This window comes from Chlamydotis macqueenii, chromosome 1, assembly GCF_036417535.1.
Source record: "Chlamydotis macqueenii isolate bChlMac1 chromosome 1, bChlMac1.mat, whole genome shotgun sequence".
In the NCBI taxonomy this organism is placed as follows: Eukaryota; Metazoa; Chordata; class Aves; order Otidiformes; family Otididae; genus Chlamydotis; species Chlamydotis macqueenii.
The window spans coordinates 42,750,706-42,770,295 of NC_141556.1; the positions used below are offsets into that span (position 1 = coordinate 42,750,706).

The 19,590-nt window shown below is 41.6% G+C and overlaps 1 protein-coding gene across 2 annotated transcripts in view; it reads left to right on the top strand.

The window, feature by feature from the left end:
• The first annotated feature begins 5,814 nt into the window (after nt 1-5,814).
• The window catches only part of SYT1 (synaptotagmin 1), a 361,419-nt gene continuing 347,643 nt past the window's right edge, over nt 5,815-19,590 (top strand). For both annotated transcript variants that reach the window (XM_086749733.1, XM_086749757.1), the window contains exon 1: nt 5,815-6,106. The gene's annotated coding sequence lies outside the window, so the exon portion shown is untranslated. The remainder of the gene's footprint in view (nt 6,107-19,590) is intronic.

A 19,590-nucleotide genomic window follows, 5' to 3' on the forward strand; every position in this document is an offset into this window, starting at 1 on the left:
AAGGAGAATTAGGTTCACTGTGTAGAATTTATTTTTTCTTTGCCTAGGTTTTTTAAAAACAAGAGAGGCTTTTTTTTATACTAACTTATTGTAATGAATAAAAATTCAACTTTGACTTGGATAAATATCTATCAAGGTGTGCAGAGGTGACATTACCATTGACCTTATCATCTTAACAATGCTGTTACAGTCAGAAAGCTCTGTTCCCTTCTTATGTAATTTGAAGGCTATGGCATATGCTATAGAAAAAGCAATATGGGAAACAAAACAAGCCTTTTAGTTTGCAAACAAAATGGTGCTGCTGACCAACAGAAATGCCAGAGGTAACTGGTTTACTGTATTGCATACTGGCTAAAACATAGCTGTGAAGAAATCAAAATCAGAAATTCTTTTCTCCTAATTATATTAATGACATACAATTTCCAGTTCATTTAGCCATGTGTTTTGCAAGCTTTTAAGCCCAACAGTAGTCTAAACATCAGAATTGTACAGTCGCTGCATTTCTGTAAAAGAAGTAAATACATTTTTAAAAAAGGACAGAAAATATTATGAAATGGTGACTACTGTAAAAAAAATTCTGACACTTTTACAGTTTGTCATTTTAAATATAAATACTAGGGTAATTCACTGTGCCTTTGAATAAAGTGATGGCGTGAGCTAAATGAAAACAAATTCCCTTGAGAATTATTTATCAGGCTACTGATATTCGAAAGTATTTTCTGACATTTAAAAGACATAGTTTTTTACCCTAGTAACTCTATCCCATTTTTCTTCACATGTTACATGTTCTTGCTTTACTCTGCATAGTTAGATGCTAGAACTTGCTGTACTTCATGGTTGGCTGGCTTTCTGGGGGATCTTTGTTACATGACTGCTGCATGGTGAAGGTTTTGTGGAGATCTCAAACTAGAGACATGAAATTCAGGAAGTCTGAAGCCATAAGGTTTTACCTACATTTCAGTGCTATATTCTAAGATGTATATTATTCACCCTCACTCCACTCACATAAATATAAGCATATTTTGCACTTAACGGGCAATTTACCTGAGTCTCTCCAAACGGTGTTATCCCTATTTTGTACTGTAGACAAAGGAATATCCTCTCTTATGCACATTGTGACAATCAGACCTTGTTAAAGTCTCAACCCTCTCCTCAGTGGTAACGCTGACTGCCATTACACAGCTCTTCCTCACGCTTTGTGAAGGTCAGCTCCACAAAACTAAATTAGAAATCCCACTTCCCATTCTTTTTATTACACAATCATCCATATGATGCATATGCTCACCAGTAATTAGAGATTTTACACGGGGAAAGCCATAATGTCTAGCACCATAAAGTAAAATTTGAGATTGATAGTTTCTGGGCACTCTGGAAGCTAATGGTTCAGTAGTTTGTCATTTTATACAGAAGATTCTGCCTGAATAGAAAACCAAGACTCAGTCCAGTACATCCTACTCGCACTGAAAATACCCTTTTTCTGGAGTACCACCCTCAGCACCACTTCGGTGAAAATTGATGTTCAAAGCAGGGAGGAAGATTAGGGATGCAGAGTTGTCAACCCAAAAGAGAATCCCTGAACTAGGGGCACCATCTACAGGGGAACAGACTGACACTGACTCAGATCTGTCCTTGCATTACACAGCTGACATCTGTGCAAAGCATATGCAGGTTGGTTTGAACTTGAACACTCCCTCATAAAAGAGTATTTCCGTTTTCATTTTCATTTGTGCTGCCACAGTGTCCAGGAGCCCTAGGCACAGAGCAGGAGCTCTCTGTGTTAGCAGCTATACAAATGCAGATTAAAAGAGACCATCTCTGCCTAAAACAACTTAGAAGAAGCAGCAGATGTGCACAGATCAAACACAAGAAAACAATTAAATCAAATGACACATTGAGACAAACATCAGTCAGAGGCTAACAAGTTCTTTGATTTTACCCTCAGATTTTTAGCTAGAATTAAAACCACAACAAAACCCCAACACTTGTTCTCCATTCCCTCTATCCAACTCAATCTCACACATTGCTCCAAAAATAATCTTCAAAGACTTACTTCGTATGATGCTTTTGTTAGTTGTGTACAGCTAAATAGTTACTCCAGTATTTATTTATTTCACTGAAGGTTAATTCTCACTTTTGGGACTTAGCTTTCTCACTTTGTTTTCATGTCTTTCATGTTCTCATGATGCAGGCTTGGCTTCCTGATTAAGAATGTGCCTTCTAAATACCTCATCATCACCTGGTATGTACCGTGGAAACTCCACTGAAATCAAGGGTGGGATGACAGTGCCATAAAATAGGATTCCAAGTTTTACGTTTTCAGCTGTACATACCAGCCCTTGGATTCCCAGTCAACTGGAAAAAAAAAAAAAAACAAAACAATCGACAGCGGGCATTTCATTTGCCAAAAAAAGTTTCAGAAACGTGTGCTTGAACTCATGCAATTGGAACTTCACTTCTCCCATCTCCCTAAACAAAAGCCAATTCCCTTGTCTTCAGGCATACAAACTACTCTCAGAATGAAAAACTTGAGGATAGAGAAGACCAAAACAAAGGAAAAATAGGAATAAAATAACATGACAATGAAGAACAAAGTAAAAGAATCTTTCTGTTAAAAATAGGTACCTGTGATCTTGTTCAACACAAGGTCAGTGAATAATTTCATCAGGACAGTCAGTACGGTTCCTCTTAGTTTACAGTTCTAAACTCTGCCTGATAAGTAAATTAACATGTCACCAATATCCTTTACTCATTCACCTGCTGCTGATTTGCCCTCGTGATTTGCCTGACTCTCCATCTTGTACATCTAATTGTGGCAGTTGTGATACTTGGTCACACAGAGGCTGATGTACAAAAGAAAACCGACGGCAGCTTGGGCCCAAATCCAGAGCTGTGACTGCTGTATTTGGTTGGACTACAACTGCTATTGCTCCTGAATTTGCCTCAGTTCAGTGACTGTCATTCTCATATCTGCTCCCTATATGCCATAGAACTGGCCAGGACAGGCCTGGGAATATTTCGGTTTCATTGGCTTTGGCCCAGGCTTTTTCCTTCTTTATGGAGTAAGCAGGAGTGTTTTACTTTCAAAATCTAGTTTTTATAGCTCATATTGCTTTTTGATCTCGAAGTCATAGTATACGGAGAGTGAAAAATAAAAATGGCAAAGACAAACATTGCACCATTTCTAGTCTTGCTTTTTTATTCAGATCCTTCCCAGATTCTCCTGTACCTCTGTCTTAGTCAAAGTCTAAATTAAAAACAAAGAATATGAAGGATATGACAGTCTACTTTTTCATTTTTACTTGGCAGGTTCCTTATGGAACTTCTGAATGGTAGACACTACTTAAAATTATCTTTTAATGTACTAATGCACTTTAAAAAATGAAACCAAAATAGGTCTTGGGTTTAGAACATAATTTCTTCTGGCTTTGCATGTTTCTTCTTTTTTTTTTTCTCATCATAGGATACCTTCTTCTTCACTTAACAGAACTGTGGAAGACATAATAATAATAATAATAATAATAAATACAATGATCTGTGTTTCACGAGTTTAGTGGCTAGCACTCCAGACATTCATCAAACAGCTCCTGAGCTCTTCTAGGACATCCTTGTCCATTCAGGATACGTATGTCAACCCTCAGGTTTCACAGCTTCCTTTGGTTTAATTAACCACCATGCCTGGACAGTAACTACCCATTTCGTTGCGGATGCAGTAGAGAAATAAAACTCGTGTACGGGTCTGGAGACCTCTTTCTGTATGAATAAGCTTCTGGGTCTGAAAGAAACTGAAAGAAATGTGTGCTACAAGGAATGCAACTTCTGTAGCAATTTCTCCATTGCAAATTACTAAGTTCAGAAAAAAATAGGTAAAATCTCTCACACCACCCTCCCAGCACCTGCTCTTTTATTTTTAGTTATTTATTTTTTTTTTAATCCAGCAGAATAATCATGTATGGACTACCACAATAAGAGAGTGAGAAAGTGATGGTATACTCTTCAGGGCTACTGCTAGATAGCATTTCTGTTCCTTACTGTCTATACACTAAGAGAGGGCTGCTGGGCTTAAAAGATGGTCCTTGTCTTTGCTCAAATACTAAGACAGGGTATGATGTGTCATGCTTTGTGAATGCCAGACTCCCACAGACTTCTGGCTGTGTGGCTGTTAGGAACACAGCATCAAGTCCTCATAATTATTAGCACCGAAATGTGTGTGGTTTTTTAACTGACCAGATAAATGATCCTAGAGAAAAATAGTCCTTGCTATCTATTGTACTGTGAGAGAGAAAATAACCACATTTTTAAATCACACAGGGTAGTCTGGGCACAGGTGACCACTTCTGCATATGCAGTTTAAACTACAGTCGCTCCTCCCTTCCGTAGCTCAGCAAGAGCTGACATTTGCTTTCCTTTTCCCCCTCGTGATCTAATGTACCCATACAAGAAAAACTCACATTGCAACTAACAGACCTACAAACACATGTCCAGCACTGACAAGTTGAGAAAATATGTATTTGAACTCAACTGGAAAAGGGCTGTGATTTTTAGAGGCAAATCCCACCAGAAAAGTATGAGGGGGGAACGGCAGGACCGTGTTCCGTTGAAGCCACTTACGGGAGATGCCTGGGAGCTTCTTGCCTTTCTCAGTTACCTGCTAACAATGGCATGCAGGCTCCTCTCTTTGCCAACATTTGCTATTTATCATATTAAGATGTAATTTAGATAACTTTCACTCTCGTGTGCTAAGTGAAACCAACTACATGGTTGTGGAATACATCAGTCCTTACTCAAGTTTTCTTTTAAGAACTGCAATTCAGCAGGATCCTTGTACTACTGTGCATCAAGCCTGGGCTGGAACCTGTATGTTCGGTACCCTGTGACCAATTACAGGTTATGGGAAACTCTCACATAAATCCCGCACTATTATTTTTACAGTCTGGCAGATAAAATTATGTCTTCCTCCTGTGCCTTTGAGGGTATGGAGGCAACAATAATATAAACTGAGGAACAAAGAACTTTAGCCCGTTGTGTTTTTAAAAGCTAAACTTACATCTAAATCTATTTCCATTTCCCTCTGGAACCTGAGCAGCTTTTTATGTTCCATTAAACATTAGACAAATAGGGTAGATCTAATTAAAAGTTGAAGAAATGTGCTTCCCTTAATTGAATTTGTTACAGTTACATTTTGCAGACCAATGTTAATCAAAGCTCCAGTTCGGAGCGGATGGATCAAGGGAATTAAGTTAACTCTCGCACGTCCTTACCTGGACACGACACCGGCGCCGGTTGCGACTCCCCGGCTCAGTCGCGACAGTCCGGGGCGGGTTGCCCAAGGCCGGGCCGAGCACCACGGGCTCCCGAAAAGCACCCAATACCGGGGGGCAGCGGCAGCGCCCGCCGGGGGTAGGGGGTCGCCGCCACCGCCTCTACTTCGCACCGCCCCGGAGCCCGCGCCCCGCCCGGGGTCACCCAACGCCCGCTCTGTCTGTGACACAGCGCCTCGTGCCGCCGGGCGGCGGGGCCGCGGTGCCAGCCCCCGCCGCCATGCGCGGGGATACCCTCCGCATCGTCGCCCTCCTCATCCTCCTTCTCCCCCCCCCCGCCCCCGCCTGCCCGGCCCCGCCCGACGGGGCGGACAGGGACCGCGCGGCGGCGGGATGGGCGAGGCCGGCGCGGCGGCTCCACCCATGCTGGGAGCCGGGAGATTGGCTGGCCGAGCCCATCACCCCGCCCCCCCAGCCAATGAGGGCGGCGGGCCGGGGGTGATGGGCTGCCTCTCGCGGGAGGGATTCCTGGAGACGCTGCAGTGTGGCGGCGCTCCCGGCGCCGCGCAGCCCCCGTGCCGCCTCCGCCTTCCCCGCCCGCTTTGCTTTGCCTTACCCTGCCCTGTCCTGCCCTGCCCGCCGCCGCCCGCCGCTGAAACTTAACGCCCGGCGCGCCGCTAGCCCGCCGAACGCAGGGGGCTAGGGCAACCTGCCTGCTGTGGGCGGAGGCGGTCCGCCGCGCACCCGCCGTGCATCGCAGCCTCGCCCCGGGAGGGGCCCGGGCGCGCCTGGTGCCGCCGCGGGGAGAGGCTGAAGGACGAGCCGGCTGCGCCCGCCCCGGTTGCCAGGTAAGGCAGCGCTCCGGGGCCACCCGCTGCCTCGGGAGAGAGGGAGGGAGGGCGGGTGGGGGAAGGCTGTCTGTGCGGGGGGGCTCCCGCTGGCCCCCCTGCGCGGGCGGGGGCAGAGCACATGCTTTGGGGGCGGCTGGCGGCCCAGCGCCTCTGCCCGCCCCCGGGGCGCTCCCCGTGGAGGGGGGGGAGAGGGCGGTTACGGTGATGAGGGGGGGCGGTGCAGACAAAGGGGGCGCCGCGCCCCCCGCCGCCGCGCCCCACCGTCACCCCCCGCCTCGACTGCAGGAGCGGGGCACCGTCCACCCCCTCCCCGCCCGTCCGCCGACCCTCCCTCTCTCCCTCCATCCCTCCCCGGAGCCGGGCGCCGAGGCGGCAGCCGGGCCAACTTGTTTCTCCGGGTGTCAGCTGGGTGTCCCCGCTCCGGCGGGGCGGTGTGTCCCGGCGGGGGCACGGCGGTGTGTGCCCCCCCCCTCGGGCGCTGGCCTCCCCTCCGACCCGCAGGGCTGGGGAACATCATTCCCCTGGGAATTCACAAAGAGCCTCTCCTCCTTCACTTCGAAGGGCTGTCAAGCGAACGCGTTTTCTTTCCGTGCCGTTTCATTTTGCGTCCTCGGACGTTATTCCCTTCCTCTCCTTCAAAATTTGTTTTGGTTTCGGGCGCGTTGTCCCCTGCACACAAGGTATGGATGGAGAATCAGCGCTCTCTTTAAAAGTTAATTTTGCCCATCAAACTCCACTAGGTCGAGTAGTAAGAAAGCAGTGAAGAATCTTAATAATGTCTTTTGTTTCCAGTCTTCTGAAATAAAGATATCAAACGACAGCAGCTTCTGGTAGGCAGTATAGTAAGTAAATTAAATGTAGTCATTGGAATGAGCCTTTATGGCACTTCCAACAATCTGTAATTCAATCATCTCTGATACAAGCTGCCTTTTGCTGTTATTCATCAGACCCAGCTGAGTGATTTCTGTCAGATGGGAAGTGGTAGAGAGAAATCTCTAGGTAAATGTAACTGAAAAGCTTTCCAAGTGTAGTCCTAAATGAGCACAGAAAGGCACTTGGCCACGATCTCAAGGCAGATGTTAGCATCCAAATAAATGATTTCTTTTGATTGTCCGGGGGATGTCAACTCTTATTTTCCTTATTTAAGAGCTGTTTGAGGGTGAAGAAGAAGGAGCTCTGTTTATTGCCTTGTAAACTACATGCAAAACGCTGTAGCGGAATAACGTTTCTCTGTCTCTGAAATAATATTTTCTGTACAAAGGTCAGTAGAGTAATTTTAGATACACATACGTGTTGTAGACAGCAATGAGACTACTAATCAGCAATGGGGATATTGATCCGGTGAGCGGCCACGCAGTGTGCCGTCCGTGTGTGTGTTGATCTGTTACGTGCTATTTAAGCTGCTTTCTTGTCCGAGAGAGTTACTTCACCCGAAGAAATGGAAGGGGATAGTTGTAGACCCAAGGGGGGACTCCTTTCACTGCTAGGTTGATGTCTAGAGTTACAGATGAGCAATTGTTTTACAAGTGACCCTGAGAAGGGGAGGGGGAGTTTTTGGGTACAAGGACAAGTATGTGGCAAACTAATTTGCTTTGTGAGGATGTGAAATGACATCTCCTGCCATGCTTAAATAAACCTGCTCTGGAGAAGTGTAAGGAGATTCCGTGTGTGCCTAGAATAGCATTTTCTTGTCTGTCTTGGAAACAAATGACCTGGTTTTACGTCTTGAGAGTCGAATGTGTATCTTTTTTTTTCCTACAAGCTTTATGGCATTGTAGTTCTATTAGTAGTGTCTGAGGGGAATACACTTTAATGTGATCTATTACTTGGCTTGTGGTATGGTTGCTCAAAATTTGCATGCATGCAATTCATAAATTGAAAACTATATAGCTTAAAAACATAGTGTAGGCAGCTTGAGTGAGAAGAGATAATTTATAAAAGAACCACAGGGCAGAAGATAATGACATACTGTAGGAAATAATCATACTCCTGCACTTGCAAAAGCATGAAATGTTCCAGTGTAGCCATTTCATACAAGCCCAATTTTCCTTCACATTAAGAGTGCCTAAGTGAGCCTTATTAATGTTTGATGCAAAAGATGCGAAATCCATTTTAAGGATTGATACTGGAATTTAAAGAGGTAGCTCACAGACTAACAGTGCAGTTCTAACACTTCCCCAGAACAAATGTGAAAAATAGTCATTTACCGTGCATCTATGCCATAGCAGCCTAAGTGGGATATAGCCTTCTCTGTAACACTGATGGGTGAGAAGACCTTTAAAACCATAGATACGAAACGGTGTTTGGTTTAACAATCTGAAACGTTCTCTTATCTTAATCATAACTTATGTCAGATATAAGAGCCTGGAAGATGTTTGGCTTTGGTTAGTGTGGTGGTTGAGAAGGTCTGAGACAAGGGAAGGTTCTGTTTGTCAGAAACCTAGGAGGAAAAAAAATCTATACTTTTCCAGCTAGCATAGAGAGACCGGAAACATAAAATCAATTTTTATGGTCTTTTGGCAGGGTTGGCTGTAATAAGTAAAAAGAAGGAGCAGCTTAGTGTCTTGGCAGAAGTTTCTAAGCCACTCAGCCGTACAAAACTCAGTTAATTGATGCTTCCTCACATGAAAATGCAGCTCTTCTTTAGAATATCACAGTTTTTTCTTGTCCATTCAGCAGTCTGATTACAGTTTTAAAAATACTTATGTGTGAATGTGTGTGGTTTTGTATTTATATACACGTTTGAACACACAGGTAAGTTCTTACTGGGAAATGCGTTCTGAATAAAGAGTGCATGCAACCTTGTATTATCTGCTGTAGAAGAGACATCAAAGTTTGCAGTACAATTGAAAAGGACAAGAAAATATTTCTGTATCTCCAGAAGAAAAGCATGGAGGAATTATTATGCGTGGATACCATAATCCCCTTCCCTCTGCTGGTGATACCAATATAAATGTGCAGTTTCGCAAAGAGAAATACTTCATAGTTTCGTTTACTTTGGTTCTCTATAGAATGTTTGTTTTAAACGTTAGTTGGTATCCAGAAGGAAGCTTAATTAGAAATACATATAAGGGAGACTTGTTAGCCAACTATGAATTTGTGTTCACAGTTGACATCTACTGAAGATACTTGAGGTTAAAATAAAAGCATTTGCCAGACTGAATAAACAAAGCATTATGTTAACAAATAATTTCAGCATTGTTATGTACAAATGTAGTCTTTGCTGGAGCAGGCTTTACTCCTTCCTAATACACCCCGGTAAGCAGGGGGATTAGGAAATGCTGGTTATACTGTTACATCTTTTACAGAAATACCTGATACCAAAGCAGAATGCATTAAGAGGAGGACAACTGACAAGAGCTCTTCATGGTTTCTTCTGGTGAGAAGATAAGAGCAGGCTACAGGCAATCTCTTTCAGGGACTATGTAAACTAGCTGAGTGATCTGTACAAGCAGTGTATGGACGAAGTTATCCGGCTTAAATTTAAATTATTTTTTTTTCCTGAGATACGTAATGACTGGGAGATAGATATGAAATGTAATAAAACCAGCTTCTTTAGTATTACTTTCGACAAATGTCTGATCAGAATGTTTTAGAGTAGCCTGGCTTTTGTTTTCCGTTGTGTGTGTGTTTGTCTGTTTGTTTATTTTCCCCAGTGACTTAATGAATAGCACTTCATGGGTCTTCTGTTTCCTATAAATGCTTATGAGTGAGCTGATTATTTTTCTTATCCTATTTTCTTAGTGCCACTAGTCTGGAGGTATTTCCCCAGAACAGCAGGCTCTGAACACTTCTCCCTCTCCATCCTAGAGGGAGCGATGCTGCCATCTTTTAGCTATCTTTTACATTCTCAGAGGTTTGCCAACTCAAGATGCCTCCCCTCTCTTCTAGCCATCCCTAAAGATGCTGTCAGAAATGTGCCAGAACACGAAGTAAATCCAGAATGCTTCCTGTGTGACATTATCTGAGAAGCTAATAATAGTAGCTTAAGTGCAAGACCATACGAATTTTAAAAAGTGTCAGCAGAATTTATCCCAACAAGTTGTTTTTCACCAACTCTGAATAATCATGTTAATAGAACATTCCAGGAAAATAAAATTTTATTTAGAAGTAGCTAAAAACAATTTGGTTGCTTTAATGATGCTGTCTGAAAGCTTCCCGGGCATTATTCAGGATTTATTGCGGTACCCAAATTTTACTGTCTTCATTTTAATAATGTAGCCATAATTATAGTGACTAGGTAGTACAGTACCTCAAACACATGAGGATACATGCCTCCAAGCTACTCAGTGATGGTTTGATAAGTTAATAATAAACCTGTTTACAAGTCCTGTGTTGTACCTTTATCTTAAGGGTACTGTTTTCCTGCGTGTGGTTGAAAAGCAATGTAGCAGTCGCAATATGAGAAAGCTGGTGGCTGTTACCCAGCTTGGCTCAGAGACATAAGATTGTCTGCGAACTCCCTCATCTCTGTGTGTCTGAATAACCATGTAGATATGGCAGCTGAAAATAATTGGAGTGCTTTTGTGGAAGGCAGTGTGGAAATAAAGATTCCTTGACAACTAGTTTGTCTGGTTCAGGACCTTGTCTTTAACAGTAACGCTTTTGCTAGATTACGGTGGACATTAGACCTGAATCTTCTTATTTGGAACATTTAATGACCATTTGTAACATGTAGTTTTAATTAATGATTTTTTAAAAAAACTTTTTCCAAAGCTATGGGGAATATTTCTTTATAATAATCTATTTCTATTTGATTTCTATCATCCAGTCTTAGAGTTTGGAGGAATTCTTAGGAGAATATGTGACAACTACAGTTAGAGTGGGTTTTGGTTTTGTTTTGTTGTTTTTGTTTGTTTGGTTTTTTTTTTTTAAAGGCTGAATGTGGTAACTTAAGGAAAACTTAGTGGTGTGGCATTTTGATAGAAGACAATCTATTGGCAAGTAGTTGAGGGTTAAAGATTGATAGTGTACTATATCCCAGCCAAAATAATTTTGTCAGTGTTGTTTTTTAATTGAAAAAGGACTGTTTCTGTTTTTTGTTGAAATAGTAAGTTTTGTGTTTTCACCTCAGTAAGGCATTTGATTTAGCTTAGGGTGATGTTCTGATTCTAAGAAATAGTCCTGTAGAAAGGCATCATTATCTATGTGAACAGATTAATTTTTTTTTTTTATTTAACAGATTGCAGATGAGATGGTGTGTGGGGAATCGCCAGCTCCATTATTCCAACTCTATTCATTACCTTTAACAATGATCTGGAGTAAAATACAAAATCCATATTAATGAGAATATTTATTAAAATTGACACAAAAAAATTACAAGTGAAGTTGGAAAAAGTGCTATAATAGACTGATTTTGTTTGGTTTCTCGTCCTACTACATCTAAACTGGTGTTTTAAAAAGTGAACTGGAATACTTTTATCTACTTCCAGTAAAAAAAATTGCAATTTCCCCCTAAAGAGTGACTTGGAGAAGAGACATGGAAATTATGTGCGGGGAGCATCATCTGTCATTGTTTTAAAGAGCAGAGAAGAGTAGGAAAGGTGTCCAAAAAGAATGCTAGACCACTAGAATTAGCATAGAGAAGGGACCCAGGAGTTCTGTGATTTGTGATGTGCCAAACCTACTTCTTAATGAGACTCCTAAGAGTTTACCAGTCTCTTCAGAAAGCTGTATGTGCCAAAAGATTCCTTGATTCCCACACAGCAGAAATACTGATATTAAATTGGTGGATGCCCCATCCCTGGCAACATTCAAGTCCAGGTTAGACGTGGCTCTCAGCAAGCTGATCTGGTTGGAGATGGCCCTGCATCTTGCAGGGGGGTTGGACTAGATGTCCTTTAAAGGTCCCTTCCAACCCAAACCATTCTGTGATTCTAAATTGTGCTCTAGTACATAAAAGGTTGTGCAGCAGCCTGGTCAGATATGCGAGCTACGAGAGCTTGGAAATAAGGTAGGTATCCGTTTTCATCTGGCAGAGTAGCAAGCATATGGGCCAGCTTACTGAGAAGATGATGCCTTTCTACTTGAAGTCTCTGGATCAGTGTTTCATTTCCTTTTAACTAGACCAGGTAGAAGTTCTAGGTTTGATACAGAAATTGCTGGATTTCTGATTTGTGTTAATCCAGGAGAGCAGAGTAGATAATCAGCTGTCCTCCTGACCTTAAAATCACCAACCCATTGAACTTCCTGCCATTAACTCCTAGTATGTCTCTTGGATTAAATCCTATTTTTTGTAAAAGGTGTTGTGACATGTTGTTCTTGTAGTCTGAAGAGGTTCTCTATGAACTTCTCTTAAGCTGCCCTTGTATGTTATAATCCTATTTTGTCCCACCCTACTGACAAGAAATTTCTGCTTATTTATCTAACTGGTGTTAATCTTTGAGATGTGACTTAAAGCCTACTGAAATTGATAACAGTCCTTCCATTTATTTTATTCCTTTGTCCTAAAATCATAAATTGTTCTTATTGATAGGAATTTTGTTTAAAAAGAGTGCTTGTTACTGTTTCAAATGTGGGAGGACCAATACCATGTGTCCCATGGCCTGGCCTGGGCTTGTGTAATAGGCCTTAATTAGCAGATATCCATCAGTCAGATGCTTCCTGAAGGACTGTGTTCTGCCAGTCCTTCTCTGGAGCTGGCCTCGGAGGTGGCACCTGAGCCAGGGAACTCCATGTCAAGCATCTGCTTTGCACCAGGGTGAACTTGTTTTGGCGAGAATCTTCCATGTCCTCTTTCCACGTGTCAAACCTTGGATAGTAATTGGTGGGACTGGTAACACAACGGGTGTCTCTTATGAGAGGGATGCAGCTTTACTGAAGTGGGAAGTAAGAGTTCCCTTTGGTGTGTCCTACCACTGAACTGCCAAAGATGTGTCCTCATGTGGCCCAGGTGAGGGCGGAAGGCAAACCCACTTCGGGCTGTGAGTGGAGTGATGGTTGAATTGCAGGGTTTCTGGATCCTGAAATTAAAGTTTACGTCTTTTCTTACAGCCTAGGTGTTTAATTGAAGATGTATTTGTTGAACTGTTGCATTTCATAACTATATCAGGTACATACTAATATTTCCTCAGGAAAAGTCTGATGGTAGATGCCTCTATCTTTCCCATAGCTTTCATTTTATCATAGTTGTTTTTCATATACTAATAACAAGGAGTTATCTTGCACTTGCTCTTCAGATTCAGCTTTCTTACTTCAAGCTCTGTTAGCTTACTCAGCTGCTAGTTAGAACAGAGAAACATCAGGAAATATCCATGTGACCTTGACAGAGGTCGATTGCTTCTTCATAGTATGCTGTAGCTCTGCATAAAGCCTTTGCTGCTCTTATCTTGTATACTTGCTTTATTTTTGTAAATCCTACATAATAGGATTGGAAGGTTTATTTTCTGTATTAATATATATTGTATTTAGTGCTCGTTTAGCTTGCTGAGAGAACTTCAAGTAAAATAATCTGGGACAAAACCACCTGAAGTCATGTGCTGTAGTTCTTTCCTGCATTTGTCATTTTCAAAATACATATCCACTTTTAATAATGATTTGGACCTACTTTAATATTTGATATGCAAATATTGGCTTTACAAATCGTACACTGGCTAATAATTGTGAGCTGTTTACTCTAGAATAAATTATTCTTTATAAATATTTATGGAAGTTCTGTGTTATAGGTGAGCAAGGTGTAGATCTTGCTATGAAAATCAGCATTTTGGAAGAACAGTAATAAATATTATTTCAGTGTCAAGCAGCTAGAACTCAGAATTTTGAACTGAGCACTGTTTGTCCATGTAGTGTCAACTGGCTTCCAAAGCAACAGCCAGTGAAATGTCCATTAAAGGTGATGAACCAGACTTCTGTAGGCATAGTAGGAACTGTCTACACTGTTATTGAAGGATTCAAATGTATCCCTAAAGCTAAAACCAGTTTCTCCCTTTCCAGGTAGCTCATGGCTATCTGTACCCATCAACAGGATTCCAGAATGTACATGGCGCATATAGGTGAAAGGAAAAAATAATTGGCACAATTTTAATGGAACTTGTCAGTATTACCTGAGTTACAGTTTTGGAATTTCCTTTTGGTATTAATATGAAACTGGGAGCATTTAATTTGCTTTGGATTGAAATTTGGCTTTTAGAATGGCTTCGACTACTTTTAAAACCCAAGAGTTCAATGGTGTTAACTGATTTCACAGAACGAAGCTAAATTATTTGTTGGAAGGGGTTATCACCTGGAATCCCTTAGTCTGTGGTGTTACTGCCTGATCCCACTCAGTTCTGTGACCTTTTCTGTGATAAAGAAAGGTGGCCTCTTCTGGGAGGTAAAAAAACTCAAACTCCATAGTTTGGAGTCTTGGTTTTAGAAATTTTGAGTAGGTGAATGTGTGAAAGAATACTCACACGGGGGGACAGAAGGCCATAGGTGGATGTAGCGAGTACTGAGCCTAGTTGCAGGTACACTCAATCTGTCATAGTCGACAGAATATTCAAGATTTTCTCCCTTTCATTAGGCTAAATACTGGTTATTTCATGGGTGCTTTTAGGATAAATGTATTGATGATGTATTGATAGCTTAGGAGTTATGCTGGTGAGACAATATAAGCACTTATCCTTAAACTGTGGAAAAATACTAGTTCAGCCTGTCCTACTTACAGCCGTGGTGTTGGTAAGAGACTTAAAGGTAGTTGCCTCAATCAGGCTTAGAGATAATTATGTGGAATAAATTCTAAGTACAAAGTTTGCGAGATGTATTGTAAATAGTGTTTATCTCATACTGTAGTGCTTCTTAAAAGAAATAATGGGGAAATGCACTGAAACTTTCTCACCCTTAAAGACCATCAGCAAGTCTAATGACTATGATTACTCAAGACTCATTGTAGTTTAAAGCTGTTGCCTCGTTATTATTGGGTATATCAGTTTTTGGTATGTATGTGAAATTGTAATATCACTGGGGGGAACTAAAGGTAACGGACTTCGCAGTGACATGCGAGTGGAGGCGCTGTATGTTGTTCAGTGATGGCCAATGGTACACATTGGTGCTGGGATAAAGATGGTGACCTACATACACCCTGCAGAGCAGAGATGGAGCCAATGTTGGCTAGTTAGTCTCAGCAAGTTAGTCAGTCAGTCTCTAGGACTAACATGCAATAAGCATGTTCACCATAGGGGCCAGCATCCTTGCAAATGTGCATACAGTTAAAGCAAGTGAAATAGCTATCAGCTGCAGCAGTAGTAAGTATACAGGTTTTTGTTGTTTTGTTTTGTTTTTTTTTCTAGATAAGGTGCACAGAGGTAGGCTGAAATGAACAGGCACTGAACTTTTGTTTCCTGTTACAAAGCAACTGCTTCGGGCCACACTGCTTTTTCCATTGGACCCGGCCTAATATTGTACATCCAGTTCTGGCTTACTTAGACCATTATTCTTGTTAACCTATTTCTTAGTAAATCGTGTTTCCTTTTATTAGATGAGCTGAATTAGATCTCAGAAATTTAGATATTTTTTTTTTTTTTTCCCCCCTTCAAAGCACTTATGGATGAGTTGTAAGGAAAGGTAAGTCACTTATTGTCACCATCACTTAGAATAGCTAGTTAGGCTTTTAAACCTGTTTTGGTTTTGTAGGCTGCTTGGTTGCCTGGGCACACGGGAAAAATCAAAAGAGGTATTTTATTGTTTTGGCAAACATCCTAATGTGCGGTGGGCAAGTTTCTCCTTTCTGTGTGTTTAGAATAAAGATGATGATCGGGGGACAATGGCTCACCTCTCCACATCCTCTGCTAACACTGCGAATTCCAAATGTGGGTTGTAACCGATGACAGCTGTTTCATCAAAGAGCTGTTCCATGTTTGCGAGAGGCAGTGTTTAATCTGCAGTCTCTTTAGAACAGGGCCTGACATATCTTGTAATGTGTTTATACTGTGCCTGGCATAATAGGATCCAGGCCTTTGACTGAGGATGTGGGCTGTTGCACGAAACAAATAATAATTAGCCCAAATGTTGAAAAAGTGCCATTATTTAAGGCCTCCAGAAATCAATAATCAATTCTTTGCTTTAACCATATCAAACTTCTTCTTCAAAGGGATTTTAATTGTATCATGGAAACTTCATACTTGAAAAGGGGAGCACTTGTCTGTTAGGCCTTCTGGTAGATGTAAGTATATTTTGCTGGCCCTCAAGGCTGTACAGTTCATGTAGGGGACTCGGACACTCAGTCTAGAGCTCTAATTAGAAACTGCACCAAGCTTCTCTTTACAGCCTCTTTACCCTCATCCTGGTATAACTTACGAATCTATCAGTTTTAAATAGAAGGAGTTTCTTGTTCCCCAGTAATCCAATTTGCCACTCTCCAGCTGAAAACTGGGTAAACTGGCTTGCTACTGAGGAAAGCTGTTTTAGGCATAATACCATGCTCACAACTGGGATTTGAATTATTTGTAGGTGGGATAGTAGAAAGGGGCTGGATTTTGGCTGTATGTGGCCAGGAGGGAATTTATCTGCTATAAAAGAGAAACAGCTTCAGTAATACTTCAGAGACTAACTACTTCATGGCAGAAAGCAATTTCTAAAGGTTTCTATGACAGAGGAATTAGCAAAGTTCTGCTACATCAGCTTCCCCAGTCCAGGAGCCAGTTTATCTGTGTGGAACTTGATGTATTTGTTGGAGATTTCTGCTCCCCCTTTCAAATCAGTGAGAAGTTGATACAGGAGAACATCTAGTCCTACTCTGATATGTGATAGCGTAAATGGGCGAAACAAATTGAAAGCCAAAACCATAACTGCCATGATGATAACCTCTCTTGAAGGCACACCTGAAGATTTCAGGTAAAGATTTTAGGATTAGCTTTTTGTGAAGTGTACAAGTCCGTACGTGTCAGATGGTTGTTTATATTATGTAGGAGCCAATCAAAGTAGTCCTCTATTGATGTGGTGAAACTTAAATCCCATATGACAGATGAGGATCAATGGCAGAGGTAGATTAAGGATGGGATTCATATCATTTAATTTTAAATACCCTTAGAAGGTGATTCATTTGACCGAACTTAGGCATCTGTCTTGGTGTGAGATGGACTGCTCTCTGGAGAGATCTGTTCCTTTCCAGTGACTGTAAAATATTAGGGATCACTAGATGAGACTTATTCAGCTAATTTTTAGATGCGTGACATGGGACACTTGAATTCTCAGTGATGTGCCTAAGACCTCACTGGTGAGCACGTGGCAAGGCTGAAAACCAAACCCAGGTTTTTTGAATCCAAAATAACAGTGCTAATTGCAATACCATCTTTTCTATGAAGAGGAGAATTAGATCTATTTCTAAAATGAGTGTGTAGTGAATGCTTAAAGTTGCTTTTAACAGTTGCAAATAAAAAAGTAATTGGCCCAAAGGGACGTGGGGGTGGTGTATTTGGAAGGGCCCAATTAAAATCCAGCTGAAATTACTGCAGTTAATATTACTGTATTTGATTCATGGGAATATGTCAACCTCTGTAGTGCAGTCACTTTGTGCAAGAGAGTAGGTTTAAAAAGAATACTTGGTGATAAATGTTTTACTGTATAGAATGGCAAATTTGTCTGTCTGCAGAGTCTGTGCAGTGCTGTCAGGAAAGAATAAACTTGATATCTTGAAGCAGAGTTCTTAATAATAATGAAAACATTACGATCAGCTCCACAGAGATGGATGTCTTGTTCAATAAAGGCCAATTGTATAGGGGGCAAGAATACTTTGTTGATGGTTATGAGCAGTTTGCTGAAGTCAGTCTTGTCCAGTCTGTGCTGATGGAGGTGGGCTTGCATAAACAGAGATGTGTTAGGTTACCATGAATCACAACAGTTTAGAGATGAAGTTTTCTGAAACTTGCATACTGAAGCTGATGTGGAGAGTGCTGTTGGCTTTACCAGGCTTTGGATCTTGCCTGGAGTGTGCAGGGAACCAAGCAGGTCTGCATAATGGTGGTGATGAAAATAATCACACTTGGCAAAATACAGGAGGGCTTGTTGTGTTGCCTCTCATTGGGTCAGCAGAGCTCTTGGAGTACAGAAGCAAAGCAGCAGCTCGGGTGTTGCTAGAGTGTGTGGTTTTTTCCTCCCCCCCTCTGAGTAGTGATAAATTCTGCACTTGAATTGGGCACCGTGCTTTTGGGGGTTAGCTTGGTTCTTCCTTGCTGGCTTCCCTGCACCCACGCTACCCCTCCCACCTTAATGTACGTTAAGGCTGTAGTTTTGCTGTGGTTTGTGACCAAGACAAAAATGACGTTTTCTGAGCTGTGGTGCAGAATCTGTCTAAACAGCTTTATGTAATTTCTATGTAGAAATCTGCTCAGATGATCCTGGTAATATGTGACTCCCCCCTCCCCCCTTAGATTTCATGGCATCACATCTCTTTATGTGGAAATACACTGTGATGTTAAAGCTTCAGGGTGTAAAACACTTTTCCCCCCACAGCACTTGATTGGAAAAAAAAAAAAGCTGGGGAAAAACTCTGCTATATTAAGATAAAACAGAAGCTGGTAATATGAAGAATAAAATAGAATGTATATTTTAAGCTTATGCAATTTCTTCCTCTAAAAGTTGGGAGATGGCTGTTGGTTTCACAGTACTGTATGTAGTAGGAATTGTATCTTCATTTAGGTCTAAAGTAAAATTAAATTAGAATGGCCTAGAAAGAAAAATTCAGTACTTTGAAAAATTAAATCACAGCAAAATGGTTGTCTTGTTGACATATTCAGTCATGAGAATTTCTCCTTCCTTTCTATCCTCCTTTGAGTTAGCAGGTAAACATGATGTTTTTGTAGCTAAGTGAACCTTTATAAGCTAGACATCAACTATATATAAATGCAGAACAGTACGTTTAAAATCTGTCATGCTGTCAGAGTACAGCTGTTTCCTTTACAAATATGGAAATTGTCACTGATCTGCATTCTCTCCCTGCCCTACTTCCCCCTCCCTCCCTGATATGTTGAAGTTCACCCATGTGAAAGAGGCCAATTATACTTTGGCTGCTGTACACATAATGCAGAAGTTGTCAGTAGCAGAGGAAAATTTATGTTAGAAAACTGAGGGAGTGAATAAGGAAATAAACACACCTTTTAATGGGGGCAGTGATCTCTGTTTCTATATCACTTAATGTTTAAAAAGGTATTGTAAAAAAAAAAAGCTTTTAGCAGTTATAATTCTTCATCTGAGGACTAACTTTAATAATAAAATCCCAGGTCAATCTTCCATCAGAATATTGGAGTGTTTTCCTGTTTTTTTTTTTTTTTTTTTTTTTTTTTCCCCAGGCCCTCCTGGGAGCAGGCATTGGGTCTTTCCCCTCAGCTGGGAGAGATGCTGAGCAGGGCCTGAGCCAGAGGGATGCCCTGGGATCACGGCGAGGCTTGAAGGGAACGTGCACCTCTTCTCCCAGCTTTATGGAAAACACTTAGAAAATACAGTGCAATCTGAAGTCAGGCTACCTTGAAAGTAAATTGATTGGGCTCATTACAGGTGGCCTCCTGAAC